General features: G+C 35.5%; 1 protein-coding gene across 4 annotated transcripts in view; it reads right to left on the bottom strand.

Moving 5' to 3' along the window:
* Positions 1 to 20,396, bottom strand: part of GRM8 (glutamate metabotropic receptor 8) — a 795,220-nt gene that overhangs the window by 295,873 nt on the left and 478,951 nt on the right. The window lies entirely within an intron of this gene.

Raw genomic sequence — 20,396 nt, 5'->3', positions numbered from 1 at the left:
AAAAAAATAAAAGATAATCTGAAAATGTTACTAAAATAGTCTTCTTTTTCCATGTGTTTCTATGTGTCTCTATATACCTATGAGACAAGATTTTCTTTTAATATTCTTCACCCAAAACTTCATATTGCAACAGATTGAGCACAGAAGATAGGAGAATGCAAGCTTTGTTCTAGTAATCCACACCATAGAGAGATTTGTAAAAATGTAAAATAATGCTACTCTTCTCAGAAAATTTTTTCTTTTAGAATAGTTATTTTCTTTCTTCCTTTTTTTTTTTTTTTTTTTGTCTTTTTAGGGCCGCACCAGAGGCATATCGAAGTTCCCAGGCTAGGGGTCAAATAGGAGCCGCAGCTGCTGGCCTACACTACAGCCACAGCAACATGGGATCTGAGCCGTGTCTGGGATCTACACCACAGCTCATGGCAACACTGGATCCTCAACCTACTGAGCAAGGCCGGGGATGGAATCTGAATCCTCATGGATGCCAGTCGGGTTCACTAACCTTTGAGCCACAACGGGAACTCTGAGAATAGTTATTTTCATTAAAATTTTATTTATATCAACATGTAACTGGTTTATTATTGTTATTTTTAAATTAATTAGTAAATAAATATTTTAAATTGTAACATTAAATTTCTTAAACTGTTAATCAATAGATACAATGCATATAAACAAAAGCTTTTGGGGATTCTTAATAATTTTAAGAATAAAAGATTCTGGGACCAAAGTGTTAGAGAACTAGTGACTTAGAAAATACTATTTGTTAGGAATCTATAATTTGATAAAAAAAGACAAATTCTCTGGCAATGCTGTTATTTCATTCTATCAAGTTTGGAATCTTTCGTAATACAGATTCAGTGTTCTATGTGTCATTTATACAACAATTATTTCTTAGTCCATGTTATAGGCCAGGTACAATAGGGAAAAACAAAACCATGAGGCATTGGTCCTGTCATCAGAGTATTTATGGTTTGCATCATTATGCATATAGTGATATATCCATAAATTTATCCCCATCTTTCTTCTGCACTGAAACTTACATGCATGTGTCTTTGCATGGCTTGTCATGAGTGTGCCTAGCTGCCTCACATATATTCACTTGTATGTTCCACAGGGAGCCTTACTAGATCCAAAACCAAAATCACTTGCTAAATTGCACATGCTTATTAATAGTAATTCTCCCTTTAGGCTCTGTTTCTTTCCCTAATTTTATGAAGAGCTACTTTTTTTAAACTTTTGTAATGACAAGTCATAGCTGTGAAATTTCATTCCTTTTGATCCTATTCCACAGTACAATCTCTGCCTGCAAACAAACCTATTCTCTTAACTCATGATTATTGAAGTTCTTTCTGTAAACTGAATTTTCACGAGATTTTTCCTCTGACTCTGCGCCTTTCCCCTTCCAAATATTAAATGTTATCCTCAAAATAAAAAGCAATTAAGAATACATTTTACATATTTAGTAAATATTCTACTTAATATATTTCATTCTAATTCACTAGCAACTCAGGAACAGATAGTAAATTTACATCGTCTAAAAATCCTCTTACTATTTGTGTACATTCATTTCCCTAAAGAAAGCTAAGGAAGCATTGCTTCTTAAAGTTGCAAAGAGGCCCTTATCATAAAATCCTATGATAGGAGTTTCAATGTGATTATTTAAAATAGATGAGGTAATACATTTTTAACCTAACCATGAACATCAAAAGGAAAATTTAAAAGAATTGAATCATATTTTTTAAAATATCCCAACCCCTGTGACTTAGACAAAAATAATGAAAACTAACTTTCAAAGTAAGACCGTATTTGGTTACAAGAGGTTAATCAAATGTATTGCTAATTTTTCAGAAACAGATGACTTGCCTGTAGTTGGCTATTGTTACTGCTTTCAATCTTTATAACTTCATCTGCAGGAATATTTGGTTGGGCAAACAAAAGGTTTACATCTGAGTTTCAACACACTGAAAGGCACTAGCTACTAGTTCTATCTTCTGTGGTTTTATATCCTGCCGGTTTTATGCATTTATGTTACCTGTTTGGCTAGTTCCCCTAAGACACTCAAATCTCGTTTTGTTTTGTTTGTTTTTTTGCCATTTCTAGGGCCGCTCCCGTGGCATATGGAGATTCCCAGGCCAGAGGTCCAATCGGAGCTGTAGTCGCCGGCCTACGCCAGAGCCACAGCCACGCGGGATCCGAGCCTCATCTGCGACCTACACCACAGCTCATGGCAACGCTGGATCCTTAACCCACTGAGCAAGGCCAGGGATCAAACCTGCAACTTCATGGTTCCTAGTCGGATTCGTTAACCACTGAGCTACGACGGGAACTCCGAAATCCCCTGGTTTAATAAGGATCTTATGATCAAGACCATTAGCATGTGCACACTGTAGTATATGGAATGACTGGCCAACAGGGACCCGCTATATTGCACAGGGAACTCTACTCAATATTCTGTGACAATCTATGTGGGAAAAGAATCTGAAAGAGAATGGATGTGTGTACATGTATAACTGAATCATCATGTACAGCAGAAATTATCACAAAACTCTAAATCAACTGTAATTCAGTAAAATTTTAACAATGAAAAAAGACCAAATAATCCATTTGATGGTAACATATTAGAAATAAAAAGTTGAGTTACACAACAAGAAATGTTGGCTTCCTTTTGCCTATTCTGTCAAATATAAATTATTCTACTTGATTTTAACTAACATCCAGATTCGAATGTCAACATATTAACCAATCTTATTTTTCATTACCTACCAAAAAAATATTTACAGTATCCTTTCCAGTTTCTTTACTTATATTTCCCATGATGCTAATTAAAGACCTATGAAGTTCTTCCTATTTTCTTCGTCTATTTTCAAATAATAAAACCATACAAATACAACTGAAAAATTATGAGCTTTTCCTAATCCCTCTCTTCCTCCCCCTTGCTTTCCAGAGTTAACCACTACCCCAGGTATTTATAATTTCGGTGTTGTCTTTATTCATTTTACACACATGTTTGTATCTTTAAAAGTATATAATATATAATTGGAGTTCCCATTGTAGCGCAGCAGAAATGAATCCGACTACTATCAATGAGGATGCAGGTTTGATACGTAGCTTTGCTCAGTGGGTTAAGGATCCAGCATTGACACAAACTGTGGTTTAGATCACAGACGTGGCTTGGATTCCACATTGCTGTGGCTGTGGTGTAGGCCAGTAGTTGTAGCTCTGATTTGACCCTTAGCCTGGGAACTTCCATGTGCCACAGGTGCAGCCCTAAAAAAAAAAAAAAAAAAAAAAAAAGTATATAATATATATTAATTTTCATATAATACTTTATAATACTATGTCATATATTACACTCTCCTGCAGCTAGTTTATATGGCTCATATTTTCTATATTTATCAAGGTTGACATCATACTAAATGGTAAAAGATGGAATTATTTCTAACTAAGATGGGGAAAAGATGTGGATGCTTGCTTTTACGACTTTTACTCAAAAGCAACTGCAATTACAAGACTACCTAACATGAAATAATTAAAGCTAAATTTAATAAAATATATGCAACAATTTTATACTAAAAATCAAACATTGATTTTAATTAAATGGGAAAATATACCATGTTCACAGGTAAAAAGACTCAATGGTGTTAAGATATCAATTGTCTCTAAGTAGATTTACCAATTTTAATGTAATTCCAAGCAAAATAAGAACAGATATTTTTTTAGAAACTGACAGATTCTAAAATTGATATGTAGATGCAAAAGACATAGAATGGAAAAGCAATTTTTAGAAATAAAAACAGAATTTAAACTACCTGGTTTCAAGACCTAATATAACACTATAATAATCAAGACAATGTGGTATTAGATAATCAAACATATAAATTTATAGAATGAGATAGCAATTCAAAAAATAGACCCACACATATATGTTCAAATTATTTTCAGCAAAAATATACTGGTATTCAATGGCAAATGGTAGTGGAAAAATTGAATATCCATATTTTAAAAATTAAACCAGCCCTTACTTTATACCATACTCAAAAATTACATTTCTATTGATCATAGAATTAAACATAAAAAGTAAAACTATAAAACTTCCAGGAGAAAATTTTTGTAATCTTGAGTTAGACATAAATTTTTTTAGCTAGGACAGGAAAAGTAAGATTCATAAAAGAAAAAGTTGACAAGTTGGCTTTATCAAAATCGAACATGTTTATCAAAAGACACCATTATAAAAACAAAAAGAGAAAATATTTGTATGTTATACATACATATGCATATATAAAATAAAGAACTTGTTTTTATAATGAATAAAGAATTTTACAACTCAATAATAAGGAATTAAGTGTCATTTTGAAATGAGTAAAAGATCTGAAGATATAAGGAAGATGTGAAAATGGCAATAAGTACCTAAAAATATACAAAGATGATTAGTGATCAGAGAAATGCAGATTAGAGCCACAGTGAGATCACTGCATATACACTAGTATGGCTAAGATTAAACTGACTGACAAGAGTAGGTGTTGGAGAGGAATGGAATAACTGGAACCATCATATACTGCTGTTAGGGATGCAAATGATACAGTAACTTTAGAAAAAAGTTTGGCAGTTTCTGATAACATTAAGCATATTCTTCCCTTATAATTCAGCAATCCCGTTTCTAAGTAGTTACCCAAGAGAAACAAAAGCATATGTCCTCACAAAGTGTTGTATATTCACAGAAGCTCTATTCATAATGGAAAAAGCTGAAAATAATTCAAATTCTATCAACTGGTGAATGACTAAACAAATTGTGATATATTCATTTTTTGAAAAAGGCAGTGAGTTACTACTAATAAATATAACATCATGGGCAAATTTCAAAAGCTTTATGCTAAGTGGTGAAAAAACAGACACAAAAATTGCAAAATATATGATTCCATTCATATTAATTTTTAAGAAAGCAAAAATATCCTGACAGAAAGGAGACCACTGGTTTCCAGGGAATGATAGTGTGGGGAAGGAATTGACCATAAAGAGACAGGAAGAAACATTTGGGGTGATGAAAATGTTCTAGATCATGACTGCAGTGATGGTTGTACAATTACATATATTTGCAAAAAATACATCAGATTGTACACATAAAACTAATGGGTCTATGGTGTATATATTTTATCTCAATGAAGCTCATTAAGTAAAAATTATTAGACTGGCAGGAATCTTAATGCCCAGTCCTCAAGAAGCCCATAGGTGTTCATATCCAAGACTAATATGTGATTGTAATGAGCTTTCCAAAGATTTATCTTGACTTCATGTTTGTTGAATTCCTTGTCTTCCCACTCTTAGAAACACCTTTTTTTGGTTTTTGCTATTCAGTAGCTATTTTCACTTTGTTTCATATTATCTGCATAGTCACAGAAAGCTAATTTGACTCCAGTGTTCCATCAAAATTATAAAGGTTCATTGTTTTCTCTTTAGACACATGGTTTTTTCACTAACAAATTGTCCCCTGCTTCTGCAATAACAGCTATCATTAGAGATGGCATACCTTAATCAACATAGTAATTACCATAATCATCATAATTAACATAGTAATTAGGAGTGCAACTCTCAGCTAAGGTTCCAAAGGCTCAAACCCTCACTCCATCACTTGACAAAGTAAGTAAATTTGGTATGTGCTTCAGTTTCCTCATCTGCAGCAACAGGGATAAAAACTGTTTCTATTTCATTAGATTGCTCTGAGGATTAAAGAGATAATACATAAACAATGTGTAGAAATATACCTGGATCATCATAACAACTCAGTAAATGTTAACATTTGTATCAGCCTCATATTTTCCATTGGAAATTCCAGGAAAAAAAAAAAACATGATTCCAGAGTGACTGAATAAAATGCCCAAATGGAATTTTAAATACAAGGATTGTACTCACCCATAATTCCAAAACTCAACAGAAAAACCATCCTCTGCTTCTCAGTTTTGTATGACTTTACTTTTTGTTGTTATCATTGCATTTTTTTTTTTTCGAAGGCATCACCTACAGCATATGAGAGTTCCTAGGCTAGGTGTTCAGTCAGAGCTACAGCTGCAGGCCTATGCCACAGCCACTCAATGCTGGATCTGAGCCGCATCTGCAACCCATGCTGCAGCTTGCAGCAATGCCAGATCCTTAACCCACTGAATGAGGCCAGGGATTGAACTCACATCCTCACAGTGACTATGCCGGGTTCTTAACCCTCTTAACCACAACAGGAACTCCTTATCATTGCACTTTTTAAATTTTCTTATTTATGTTACAATAGAGAGGGCTAAATTAATCATTATGTCTTAGGATGGTATTTCTTATACCTCTTACAACCTTTTATATCGTGTATGTGTTTTTGCATGATGTATGTGTGTATACATTATCCTAAATTTAATTTGGGACTCTTGTATGTGTATCTACCTTATTCTAAATTTAATTTGGGACTCTTGAAAGGACTTACACTGAATATATTATTTGGATAGGAAAACTAGGAATACACAAGTCCTGCCTTGGTTTAACCAATCCCGCTATGGAGGCCTCCAAGGAAACATACATAAAGAAGGCAAGAGAAGGCACTTTATAATTAGATTGGCTTGGATCATATGTTATTGTTAGCTGTGACTTTGCCCTCAAACTCCATGGCGGAATTTCATAAATCAGGGGAGACAATATGGAAGGTTCCTTGTCTCCATGTTAGCTAAGAAAATGAACCAGTTATTAAAAACAAGGCCCAATTTTGAGTTGAATGACGCCAACGTGGTCTGGGCCTTTTCAGACTAGAGAAGTCACAGTCCAAACCAGGACAGTGATGTCTGGACAGCAACCACACGTAGGAAAGCAAATCTACAAAACCAAAGTTAGATGACCCAGCCTGTCTAGAGAGAGCATCCCAACACCTCACTATCCCAATTCCTTCAGGAACTCCTCCAACAAGAGCTCTGTTCCCTCCTTTTCAGTCAGGAGGTGACCTCTTCCAGGAGCACAGTGATCAAACCTCAAACTTGACCCCTGTAAATCAATCTCTTCCTCCCTGGGGGTTGGGGGGCACGTAGTGATGATACAGAGTGGAGAGTGTTTACTTTCCCCATAAGCCCAACGCAGTTGCTAAAATCTCTGTGAAGATTAAAATGTGACTGGTTATTATCTGACATCATTTACTGTGATCTCCATCCCCACTGAGGCTACGACAATCTGGGAAGTACTGGCAAGGCGAAATATTTCTTCAGTGTTCAATAACATCCTGTTCAGAGTGTGAGCTTCCAAGAAAACACTTTTGAAGTAAGGCAGAAAGAGAGAAACACAAGTACCATATCACTTAGATGTAGATTCTACAATATGACACAATTGAACTTATTTGTGAAACAGAAACAGACTCATAGAGAACAGATTTGTGGTTGCCATGGGGGAGTGGGTAGAGGAGGGATGGATAAGGAATTTGAGGTTAGCAGATGTAAACTATTACATATAGAATGGATGAGCAACAAGGTCCTACTCTATAGCACAGGATATTCAATATCCTGAGATAAACCATCACAGAAAAGAATATGAAAAAGAATGTATACATATATATAAATGTATAACTGAATCACTTAGCTATATAGTAGAAGTTAACACATCAACACATCAATTGCTGTGTGTAAATTACACATCAATTGTGTGTAAATTAACACAATTAACATCAACCATACTTCAATCTAATATTTTAATTAAATAAGTAGAAAAGAATGAAAGAACACAAAATTTATACCACAAAAAAGGAAAGAAAACACTTTAAAAATCAGTACTTCCTAACCACATCGGGGTATAGTTCAGGTTCATGTGAAGGACTTGCCTGAATCATAAACCCTATGAGAATAGCTATGTGCCCTTCCCTGAGTTTCCATCAGGTATTTACAAGATAATGCGCCATTTGGAGAACTTGAGGAAATACCATACTTTTTAGTAAAAAGGTCTGTAACTCCAGAGAGAGAGAATTTAGCATGATGGTGATGCAAATCTCTTTTCTATCGTAAGGTTTTTGTACCAGTTTTTTCTTAGGCTCTTATCCTTCTCATAACTCAAGTTTCAGTTTAAATGCCACTATCCTAGTGATGATTTCACCAACTTCCCTACAGCCCTACCCTCCATCTCACATCATATGCTCTATTTTAGCATTGTAATACTTCACATTTGGTAGTTGTTTGTAGACTGACTGCTTGCCCCACTAAACTGCACCCTCCTAAGGGCAGGGGCTGTTTTTGCTCACCATCACTGGTTCACTTGAGGCAGAATAATAATTCAGGTAGTTAGTGTAGGAATATGGGCTTTGATATATTCCCTGGTTAATGTCCACGGTTTAAGATTTATAAAAAACAATCAAGACAAACAGGTCTTGCTTGTTGGAAGAGGACCTCATGAATGTTTTCTCAGGTCAGTCTCCCAAATCAACAGAAATAAAAGCAAAAATAAACCAATGGGACCTAATCAAACTGACAAGCTTTTGAACAGCAAAAGAAACCAAAAAGAAAACAAAAAGACAACTTACAAAATGGGAGAAAATAGTTTCAAACAATGCAATGGACAAGGGCTTAATCTCTAGGATATACAAACAACTTACACAACTCAACAGCAAAAAAGCCAACAACCCAATGGAAAAATGGGCAAAAGACCTGAATAGACATTTCTCCAGGGAAGATGTACAGCTGCCCAACAAGCACATGAAAAAATGCTCAACATCACTGATTATTAGACAAATGCAAATCAAAACTACCACAAGATACCACCTTGCACCAGTCAGAATGGCCATCATTAATAAGTCCACAAATAACAAGTGCTGGAGGAGTTGTGAAGAAAAGGGAACCCTCCTGCACTGTTGGTGGGAATGTAAGCTTGTACAACCACTGTGGAGAACAGTATGGAGGTACTTTAGAAATCTATACATAGAACCACCATATGACCCAGCAATCCCACTCTTGGGCATATACCCGGACAAAACTTTCCTTTGAAAAGACACCCTCATGTTCATTGCAGCTCTATTCACAATAGCCAAGACATGGAAACAATCCAAATGTCCATTGACAGACGAATGGATTAAGAAAAGGTGGTACATATACACAATGGAATACTACCCAGCCATAAAAAAGAATGAAATAATGCCATTTGCAGCAACATGGATGGAACTAGAGACTCTCATACTAACTGAAATAAGTCAGAAAAAGAAAGACAAATACCATGTGATATCACTCATGTCTGGTGTCTAATATATGGCACAAATGAACCTTTCCACAGAAAAGAAAATCATGGACTTGGAGAATAGACTTGTGGTTGCCCAGGGGGAGGAGGAGGGAGCAGGATGGATTGGGAGCTTGGGGTTAATGGATGCAAACTATTGCTCTTAGAATGGATTTACAATAAGATACTGCTGTGTAGCACTGAGAACTATGTCTAGATGCTTACAATGCAGCAAAACAATGGGAGAAAAAATTATGTATACATGTATGTATAACTGGGTTCCCATGCTGTACAGTGGGGGGGGGAGTGTGTTGGGGGAAATAACAATAAAAAATGAACTAAAAAAAAATAAATGAATCTGTATATTTAGCATCAAAAAAAAAAATTGTGCAAAAAATGGGGCAGGGTCTTAGTTCCTCCTCAAGGAATATACATAACAATACTTTGAGCTCTTCTCTAGGAACTAAGGCCCCCATCCTGGTGGAGGATGGCAACTCAACGCTGAGCACAAGATTTCACCCTGTTACCTTACCACCAACTAATCAGAAGAAAATCTGCAGACACTGGAAGATAATGAAGACTCTGACCTTCCCCCCAAATGATCCTCCCTTTAAAAACTTTCACAGTCAAACAGAATCTTTGGAGGTGGTTTTTGGACATGAGTCTACTTTCTCTCCAGGTTCCTGGCCTCCTGAATAAAGCAACCTTTCCTTTGCGACCAAAAAGAAAAAAAAGAAAAGAAAAAAAGAAAAAGAAAAGGTGGACCTTAACCCCCGACCTATACATTTGACTGTTAGCAAAAGAATGGAAAGAGTGGCGACTCTAAGTCTTGGGGAGAGAAGAGCAAAAGGACCATGCTCCTTACGGCGCATCCCCTAACTCTAGGTCCCTATTGGACAAAGCCCAAAATAGGTGCTGGGCAAGGCCAGGAGGGAGACGAAGTAAGAGCAGGACCCCATGTTGGTACTCCCATCTCTAAAGATAAAACCTCCTTAGAAAATTAGAGAAGGGGGACTCTTCCTCCCCCTCCAAGTGTCTGTGCTGGGAGCTGTCTGCCTTCCTGTAATAAAGACTTTTGCTTGCTTGCTGCCTGTGTGTTCGTGAAGTTCATTCTTTGGTTCCATGAACAAGAACCTGGATTCTGATAACACAAATCCTAATAAAGACTAATACAAAGGAGGCAGTTAGTTATCTGTTGAATGAGTAACTTGATGAATGAATGAAGATTTAGCAGTTTTAATAGGCTACCTTCAAAGCAATATCCTATTTCAGCTCCTTTGAAATTGATACTTGGGGCACTAAATATAGAATTGAAAATTCTGGGTCTAGTCCCAATTCCTTGTTTTTGTACCTGGGAGCCTTGAATGCATTATTTAACTTTTGTACACCTCTATTGTCAAATGGTGCAGTAACATCCATCACTTGCCCTCCCACACAGGACTGTCAGGTCTAAGGAGAGGATACAGATGAAAGTATTTTAAAATGAAAAGCATTAAGATGCTTGGGATTGTTACTGTAATATGGTGAAATTCAAGGTAATTAGCACTAAAAGGACCTAATAGGGATACATGTAAAATGTATCATCAAAAAAGAAATCTTTCACTGAGATACAAAACAAAAACAAAAACAAAAAACCTGGGGAATGATTATTAGGGGCTTATCATCTTTACACATACACATTTGTTTGACTATAAATCCCAAGTGACAAGATTATTTTTCACCCCCCAATACTAATAGGATTTTGACAATTCAAAGTCTCTGATGAGAACAGAGAAAAATACACAAGTTTTCAGCAGTTATTTTTTTTTCCTGAACAGCATATAGCTAATTTTATTTGACCCTTCCTATTGTACATTTCAAGGGATCCAAATCCACCCTAGAATTATTTGTACTTGTGACATAATTGTTTTTGCCAGACAACTATGAAAAGTCTTTTTAATCATGGCAATTAAGGAATCATATTTCCTTATCCACAATGGGAAGTATTGAAAAACATTAGAAAGCTACCTCTGGAAAATGACATGACAGTTAATATTTTATTACTAACTCAAATCAAATGATAGAGATGGATAGGCTAGTTAGGTATTATTATATCAAAGAACTCTTGAAATGCAGAGGGTTAATTTTTTATGTTAGGTGGAATCTCTAAGCATATTCCCTGGTGCCAGGGGACTACAGATCACCTAAACTCCATGGGGGCCTTTTGAATGGAGGACCTGAAATTTGCAGTAGATTGCTAAGATTTTAAAATAGTGTATCACACTAATCTGCAATCACATCATGCCTAAATTACGATGTTCTAAAAATGTAATAAAGAAAATAAATGTTATATCACAGTACTCTTTACATTTCTGATTCTTGTCAATTCCTTTTTTTTTTTTTTTTTTTTTTTCGGCTGTACCCAAGGCGCATGAAAGCTGCTAGGTCAGGGATCAAACCCACACCTCAGCAGTGACCTAAGCTGCAGAGACAATACCAGATCCTGTGCCACAGCAGGAACTCCTTAAGACTAAAAAATTCTCAAGAGTAAAAAAATAAAAATAATAATATTATTATAGGTAGTGATCTGGCTCTGGAAATAGTTTTCATAAATCTAGCCAAAGTTAACAAAGACTCAAATGTCATTTGGTTTATTCAAACCCCTGTTCAAAAATATAAATGATTAAAAAATTCCACTCAGTCTCCATGGAGTTAGAAAATTACCTTGACATTAGCAAGGAAATAAAACCTTCTTTCCATCATATCCTTTTACTACTTTTTCTTCACTTCCTCTATTTCTATAAAAGAGAGCTGTTGTAAACTTGGTATTAGAAATTCACTTTCTACTTAGATGTGTTGCAGGACTTAAAGTTGCTTAGCTGAAACCATCCATAGGTCTGCTAAATATGTTATTTTATTTGCATAAATGTTTTGTTTGTGAAAGTTGCTAGAAAATTTATGGACTGGTTATTTTCTGTTTCAATACCAGTAAAGCAGACTGATATTATGCTTAAAAGCCAAAAGATGACTTCAAGTAATGCTAAAAAGAAGAAAAAAATCCAACATGAAATGATATTTGTTTATCCACATATTAGCATATAATTGTCCAAAGTAGTATCATTTAAATTTTTCATCTACATTCCATTATAAAGGCTAAGATGGTTCAAATTGATGAAGCTCATCTGTACAGGTATTAAAGCAATATGTGAACATTGCAATAAAAACCTCATTTTTTTTAATTTTTTTTTTTTTTTTTTGTCTTTTTGCTTTTTCTAGGGCGGCTCCCACCGCATATGGAGTTCCCAGGCTAGGGGTCTAATCGGAGTTGTAGCCGCTGGCCTACACCAGAGCCACAGCAACACAGGATCTGAGCCGCATCTGCGACCTACACCACAGCTCATGGCAACGCTGGATCCTTAACCCACTGAGCAAGGCCAGGGATCGAACCCGCAACCTCATGGTTCCTAGTCGGATTTGTTAACCACTGCACCATGACGGGAACTCCAAAACCTCATTACTTTTTAACAAACCTGATAGTTTGTGCCTATGTAGACAGACAATGTTAAAGAAGAAAATAAAAACTTTGGCACCCTAAACTAGCAGTTAGAGACTTTGTGGGAAAGTATCATCCTCTTCCCTCACCCCAAACTAGTATCTGAGTATAAAAAGTGTCGGTTCTCTCTCTGGTTTGAGTTATAGCACAGCTTGTAGGATCAGAAAGACATACCCAGCCCATACTTATGTAAATGTTACCTGAAAAAAAAAAAAAAATTCCTGAAATGTCAGTCTGAAGCTTTTTTTTTTTTTTTTTTAAACAGAGGGCACTATTATTCCAAGATATAAACATGAAGATAGAAAAATTGGACAGCACTTATTTCCAGAAATGGGTACAACATGCAATAAAGAACACTGCGGTTTTCTCAAATGCCTCTCAGAACTCTTGAATTCATTGACTCTTGAATTTGTGACAACTCTGACATGCTGCCATTAATAGCTAAATAAGGAAAGCTATGCATTCTCTTTCCTGGTAAAATAAAAGGATTGCATACTAAAAATCTTTCTGCTAAGTCCTACACTGATATTTTGGATATTGGGAATTACCCTAGAGCACTAGCTGGAAAAGTATAATTTGCTACTCTCTAGTGCCTAGGATTGAGACTGACGGGTTTAGGCAACAAAGGAGTATTTTTCCATAACTGTCATTAAAATTGAAACAGTCATGAGAATGCTGTTTCCTGGAAAGTAAAATATATAGAATTATACATATGCCAAAACCCACAGAACATACATCAAGAATGAACCCTAATGTAAACCATAGACTTTGGATAATGATGGGTCAATGCAGATTAATCTACTGTAACAAATGTACCTCTCTGGTTCAGAATGTTGATAGTAGGAGGGGCTGGGGAGAGGGAGAGGGAGAGGTACAGGGTATAGGGAATTCTCCATACTTTCCACTCAACTTTGCTGTGAACCTAAAATGGCTCTAAAAAATAAGGTCTATTCTTTTTTTAAATGATGGGAACACGGCCAAAATAAGAAGAATATTGCAAGTAGTATTTTTTTAACCACTGTCTAAGAAATAGTAAGCATTGTATTAAAATTTTAATTTTCATATTTTAAACTTCATTAATGGATATTAAATATTATTATTCTATAAAATAATTCATTAGGCTTTAAAAATTAAATTCTTAATATGTAACAAAGTAAATTCAATAATTGAATCTGATGTTAATAGAGAGAGAATGCTGTGAATGTGCTTTACGTCCTTTTTATCAAAAATTACAGCGACATGAAGCCAGGCCCCAAAAAAGCACAGATTATGTAATTTCATTTATATGAGCACAAAAGCAAGCAACCCTGGTGTATGCTGTTCAGAGTCAGGGCAGGGACTTCCTAGACAGACTTGTACTGACTGGAAGAGCGCAGGAAGGTTCTGGGGTGCCAGCTGGGGATGTGAAGGTTTGGTCGGTTCTTCTGGATATTGGTTTAGGTGTTCTTAGTCTGTAAAAATTCATGGAGCTGTAGACTCATTGCACTTTTCTGAATATGCGTTATACTTTTTAAACAGTTTTTTAAAAAGGTAGTAAATATGGTTCTTTACATCATTGTTTTGATTAAACACAAGAGGGTATGGATATGAGGGTGCAGACATTTTTACATAAGTCTATAGTTTATATAAGGCTAGAGAAGAATGAAAAGGAAGTTAAAGGAGCAGAGAGGAATGGCCTTTTGGACGTATTATTAAACAGGTTAGAATTTCTCAGTGTAAGTCATGACCTAATATAAATCATAGCAATGTCTTTATAACCTAGATGATTTTCAGCAAAGAAAAACATAGGATCTGGGGAAAGTTAGAGCTTTCTTAAGCAGGATTAAGGATTAAGAGTAAGTAAGAATTAATAAACGTCTTTCTAGGAGACTTGTACCACATCCCTCTTGCCTGTCACATGTGTATTGTCATTTTTATTTGAATTACTTTTTTTTAATGATAGGGCTTACGGGTTTTAACTAATTCTTCTTGTTCTATGGGCATGGACAACTCAAATGGGTTTTGTCTAATTCAGTTGGGTGGGACCAATGACCTTCAAGCTAAATTCTTTGCTCAGGTCACAGGTGTCTCTTTCATAGCCTACGTCTAAGTGAGTTTCCTAGTTTCTTAATAGAGGAGGTGTATTGTATTCCAGTACACTTTCCCTGGACAGTGGTTCCAGCCACAGCCTCCACTTCTTGATCTATCAGATCATTTTACTCAAGGCAGCATGGGTTAGGAGGGGCTTTACAACCTCTTATTCCCATATCTGAACTTACAGAGCTTATAAAAAATTTTTAAGCATTCAGAAGGTGACTGAAAGAGAAAAAAACTGAGCTAAAAATCCTAATCAACCTTGAGAATAGATGAATTACGCCTTGAAGGAATAAGAAATTAATTTCAGACAACGCAATATTACTGATTATAAGAGATTTATCAGATGCCTTGGGATCTGAAGTGCCTAGGGGGATGCATGTGAATTTGGTGTGTATTTGGGGAGTAGTTATGTGTGTATGTTTGAAATCCAGTAAGCATATATAGAAGATGTATTTTTGTCAGGGGGCAGACAAAAAAAAAGTAGTTACCATTTTTTTATTACTCATAATGCGCTGGAAGGAGAATCTCATTAAATGCTCATAATTACACTATAAGGTAAGTATGATTATTATTCCCATCCAAAGAGGAGAACATAGAGGTTTATAAAATTTAAGTTACTTATCCAAGGTCTCACAACATGAGGAAGAGCTAAGATTTTAGTTCATCTCTGTTTTAACCTGAAATCTCATACTCTTAGCCACTTGCTACTATCTTGATTACTGTGTGATCCCAAGAGCAAACGGAAAAAAACTGGGCAAGAAAAGAGGACAAAAGGAGAAGAAAATAATTTATGATATAAAGGAATATGAAGTAAGAAAATGATGTGAGAATTGGAAGAGAGATAAAATACTAATGGCAGAATTCAGGCACATAATAGACATTCAATAAATGTTTCTTAAACAAATGTATATGACATATACAAATAAATGTTATATACATTCCTTACCTTTTTTAAAAATGAAATTTGATCATTTTTCCCTTAACTTAGCTAAATATAAAGGTGTATAAACCTTTGCATGGTTCAAAAGAAAAGTTATTTTAGCCATGGTTTTTGAACACATTCAAAAGACTGAGAAAACCAAAATCCTCAAAGTGTAACAATTAGGCACCTGAATTAAAAAGAATTTTCTCATTCATATCCTTCACTTTCAGACTAACTCCTTAATTAAACTTTAATGTAATTATAAGAGTTAATAACCTTAAAGAGAAAAATAATCAAGTCTCCATTATAATTTTCCAGTAGATTCTTTGTGAAGCAAAATATCACTAGAAAATAATTACCCCTAATAACATGGGAGCTGTCCTATTAAATGGCATGCCTTCAGTTTAAAAAAAAAGAAAAAAGGTATGTAATTTTGAAGGAAATCAAGGAAACAATGAAAGAATGTGCCCCATTTGATCTACCCTAGACTTATCACATGCCCTTATGAGCAGTGATGTGCTTTGCCATGTACTTTGAGCCCTTGTACACATTCCCATTTCTGTTCCTTTATTTAAGAAGCTGATGCTGCTGGGGGAGCCTTGTTGACTGGTGATCGGGCAAAAGCATCTTTTCCAACCTGTGCCTTGTTTTCATTCTCACTACTGATTGCTGTATTAGAGCTTTTTAACTGCATTGTTCTAAAAATTCTCAAGCCCTCAGTCCCTTTCCACCCATTCCATCACCTTTATACAATGATCCTAGTGTGAATTTCATTACTTCTCTATTGATTAAATACTATCCACACATAATACTGTATTAAGCACTTTCTATATATTTCTATATATATCACCTTATTTTTAGATTTCGCAGGAACACTAAAATATATGTACTATTAACATCCCATTTTATTGATGAGGAAAGAAAGATTTAAAGAGGTTTTGTTACCTGACCAAGGGCACAAAGTAGTGAATGCTGAAACTGGGTTCAAACCCTGAGTGTAAAGCCTATGCTTCTAGTCACTATGTACAAATGGAACGTAAAGAAGAGAAAAAGGAGGAAATGAATAATGAATTGTTTGAATGCTGGCACCGTTCTAGGCACTGTGCTTTGCTTAGAACCTGAGGTTTTGAGAAAACCCAGCACAGTTAAATGTGAACTCCTTCAGCAACTCCCCACCACCTCACATCCTCTCTGCCACGTCATCTCTTCATCCAGGGCTCACCGCTACACCCTCCTTTAGACCCAGTGCCAACCCTGAACCCTTAGTTAGTGAGCTCACGACACCCCATCTCTTTCTGGGATTTGCTGATCATTTTTAGCACATGATCAGCACAGCTATTTTGACATATGATGAACTTCATGAATTATGAGAATAAAGAAAGAGGAAAAGAGAACCAGCACAATGGGTGAAGTTGAACAGGATCCAAAGAAGAACTAAAGCAACTTCAACGATTTGCCTGAAGCTCTTCTTTGATGCTGGCTCCATCTTGGGCCCACTTATAAGTCTTTATACATTAAAGGAGGAAATAAGCCTTTATTCTTCATGACTATAAAAGAAATTAGACTTAAAAAAGCCCACAGTTTATCACCTTACTCAAAAAACAGAGGCAGGTATAATTATGCTGCTAAATTTCATGATCGCTTAATTTGTAGGATTAATATTTTATAGCCAGCCTGAAGTTTCCTTAATCAGAAAGTGAAAAAATTACCTAATTTCAAATCAGCCTGTTTATTTATCTCTATGTATTCATTATTGCTACATCATATGCTATCGACTTTTAAAATATATGTATATGTAAATACTTCCAGGAATTACTTCATAACCTGCAAATCCTGATCATCAAGAAAAAATTATGTAATGTACTTCCAAATTATTAATACTTTTTCCAATTTTATATCAAATAATTACCAAAAAGGATATTTATGTTTAAGGTTAACAGAGAATCACTTTATCACATTGAAATTTGTTTCATTTCTGCTAAATAATTAATACCTAATCACAAGGAAATTATGCATCACAGCTTCTAGAGTTGAATTTTATGTCAGTTTTTCCATATATTGACATTTTGTATCTCATTTTCTACTTACAAAGGCAGATAAAACATCAAGTAGTGCCAAGCCAATTTCATCAATAATGTATACACTGAAATACCGAATTAACTCTAATAATGGAGCTGTCACAAGGGGTTACAAAGAAAGATCATTTGGGGAAGTAAAGGTATTTCTCAAAACCTCCTGGTTTCTCATCAAAGCAGAGTGCCTAGAAGGGAGCCAGCATTCAAGTGCTTCTTGGTTCACTTGCTCCCTCTTCACTTCTTTACATGCCATCTGTACTCTGATTCCCCCATTTCAGGCACCCTTCTCTCACAGAAATTACTGGAACCATCTCTTAACTTGTCACCTCTGTCTTCAGTCTTTCCCTCCTGTCTGCAAATTGCTGTCATAGCTACTTTTCTAAAACACAAATCCTAGCACTTCACTGTCCTGCTCAGAAAGTTTCAGTTCCCTTGTCACCCCTGGTGTCATATTCAAACATCAGTGTTTGGCAGGGATTTCTAACCAGGCCCAAGTTCATGTCCAAGCCTCATCTCCAGGTGGCTCCCAAGTCACTTATTAGAATTCTTACACTGAGGATGCCCACTTTCTCACAGCGGATCCTCTCGCGTGTCTCCAGCTACTCTTTAAGGGCATTGTCTGCCATGAATACTTTTTCCCATCTTGTCTACCTAGGGAAATGTCACTTTCCATTTGTAATTTAAATCAGATGTCACAGGCTCTCTGTGTGGTATTCTTTGAGCCCCCAATGTACTGTGCTAATCTCAGCCTTGTGCTGTGCTTGTACATGCCTCTATCATATCGCTTATCAAGAAATCATTGTTGGTAACGCTTGTGTCTCCCTTCTGTTAAGCTATGACATTGTGAAAACTCACAGAACTGTTTTATTAATCTCTGTTTTCTTGATGCCTAGCAGAGAGCCCTTTTACCAGATACTTTCTAAGATTCCCAGGAGTTCCCACATGGTGCCATGGGTTAATAACACAACTGAAGTGGCTCAAGTCGCTATGGAAGTACAGATTCGATCCCCAGCTAGATGCAGTAGATTAAAGGAGCCAGCGTTGCTGCAGCTGTGTTTTGGATTTAATCTCTGGCCTGGGAACTTCTACATGCTGTGGGTGTGGCCATAAAATTACAAACAAGCAAACCAACAAATCCCCAATGAAATGTATGTGGGCTAAAGGAATGACTCATAAAAAATAAAAATACACAACTAAAAAAACAATGGTAAGAACACTGATAGACATCTATGTTTTAAAAATATACCTGTATCTTTACAAGAATCTATAGAGACTACAGAGATGGAGGAGATCTCAGAGGTTAGATCATGTTAGTATAATCCTTCCATCTAAAAGATGAAGCTGAGAGGTAAAGATGGCCCCATAACTCAGAGGGAAGTAGAGGCAGAGTTAGGATGAAAGCCTAGGCTTTTGAGATGCATCCAAGGCTTCATGCCTCAATAAAACATATTGCTAGTGGGCATTAAAAACAGAACACAACTATGATTGTGCTTTCTTGATTTTTCAATGGCTTCTGTAAATATAATTATTTCAAATAATTTCGTTAGACTACATTCCAAAAAGTAGTGATATACATTAAGCAAATACTCTCCAAAAATATTTCACCAATATCCACTCTTATCAAGCATATATGGAAGAGCCAATGCAATTAACCTTTTGATAATTGCTATTATAATTTTTTAAGTCTTTGTAAATTTGGTAGATAGAAAACAGTCTTTCATCGTTGATTAAATGGACTTTTTTTGTTATCAGTGAAGCTTAACATTTTTTCAAATATTTATTAACATCAGTAAGTTTTGTTAAAATTGATCTCTTGGATATGTCATCATTTGTATCAATTTAGCTAGCTTTAAAAAAATATTTTAGACATTATCCTTTGATATAAGTATATTCCCTACTTTACAATATGTTTTAAAGCTGTATTTATGATAATTTTTTATGTATTTATTTTTTTATGGCCACACTCAGGCTAGGGACTGAAACTGAGCCACCACAACCGTAACAACGCCAGATGGTTTAATCCTCTTTGCCAGGCCAGAGATTGAACCTGCATCACCACAGCAACCAACGCTGCTGTGGCTGGATTCTTAACCCACTATATCATAATGGGAATGCCTGTGGTAATTTTAATATTCGAAAGTGTTAAATTTTACTAAATCAAACATGTCTGTAATCTCACTGTAATTTGTTTTACTGATTTTAAGTTTCTCCATTCAAATCTGATAAACTGCTTTCTATTTTCTATATTTTCTTCATTTTTTTCTTTTGCTCCTCCTTTTACCCAACTTTAAAATAAACTTCAAATGGATAATACTTCCTTATATGAAGAAATCATGACCACTTGATTTTACTGTAAATTGATAATTAGTTAATAAAATGTCCTTTCCCACTGAGTTCTAAATTAGTTTTATCACATCATAAATTCATATGTGTGTGTGTATATATATATATATATATATATGTATACACAGCTATGTTCAGACATTATATATTTCTGCCTATTTCTATCTGGTTTCATTTACCATATGTCTGTTCTGGTACTAGTTCCATACTGGATTAATTAGTGTATCTTAACATTATG

The sequence above is a fragment of the Sus scrofa genome, chromosome 18 (assembly GCF_054392235.1).
Source record: "Sus scrofa isolate SSC_HxYL_T2T_F1_AM1 chromosome 18, Sscrofa_HxYL_maternal_Yorkshire_Landrace_v2.0, whole genome shotgun sequence".
NCBI classification, from domain to species: domain Eukaryota; kingdom Metazoa; phylum Chordata; class Mammalia; order Artiodactyla; family Suidae; genus Sus; species Sus scrofa.
Note: the sequence above shows the minus strand (reverse complement) of the source record. Positions and strands in the feature narration are given on the sequence as shown.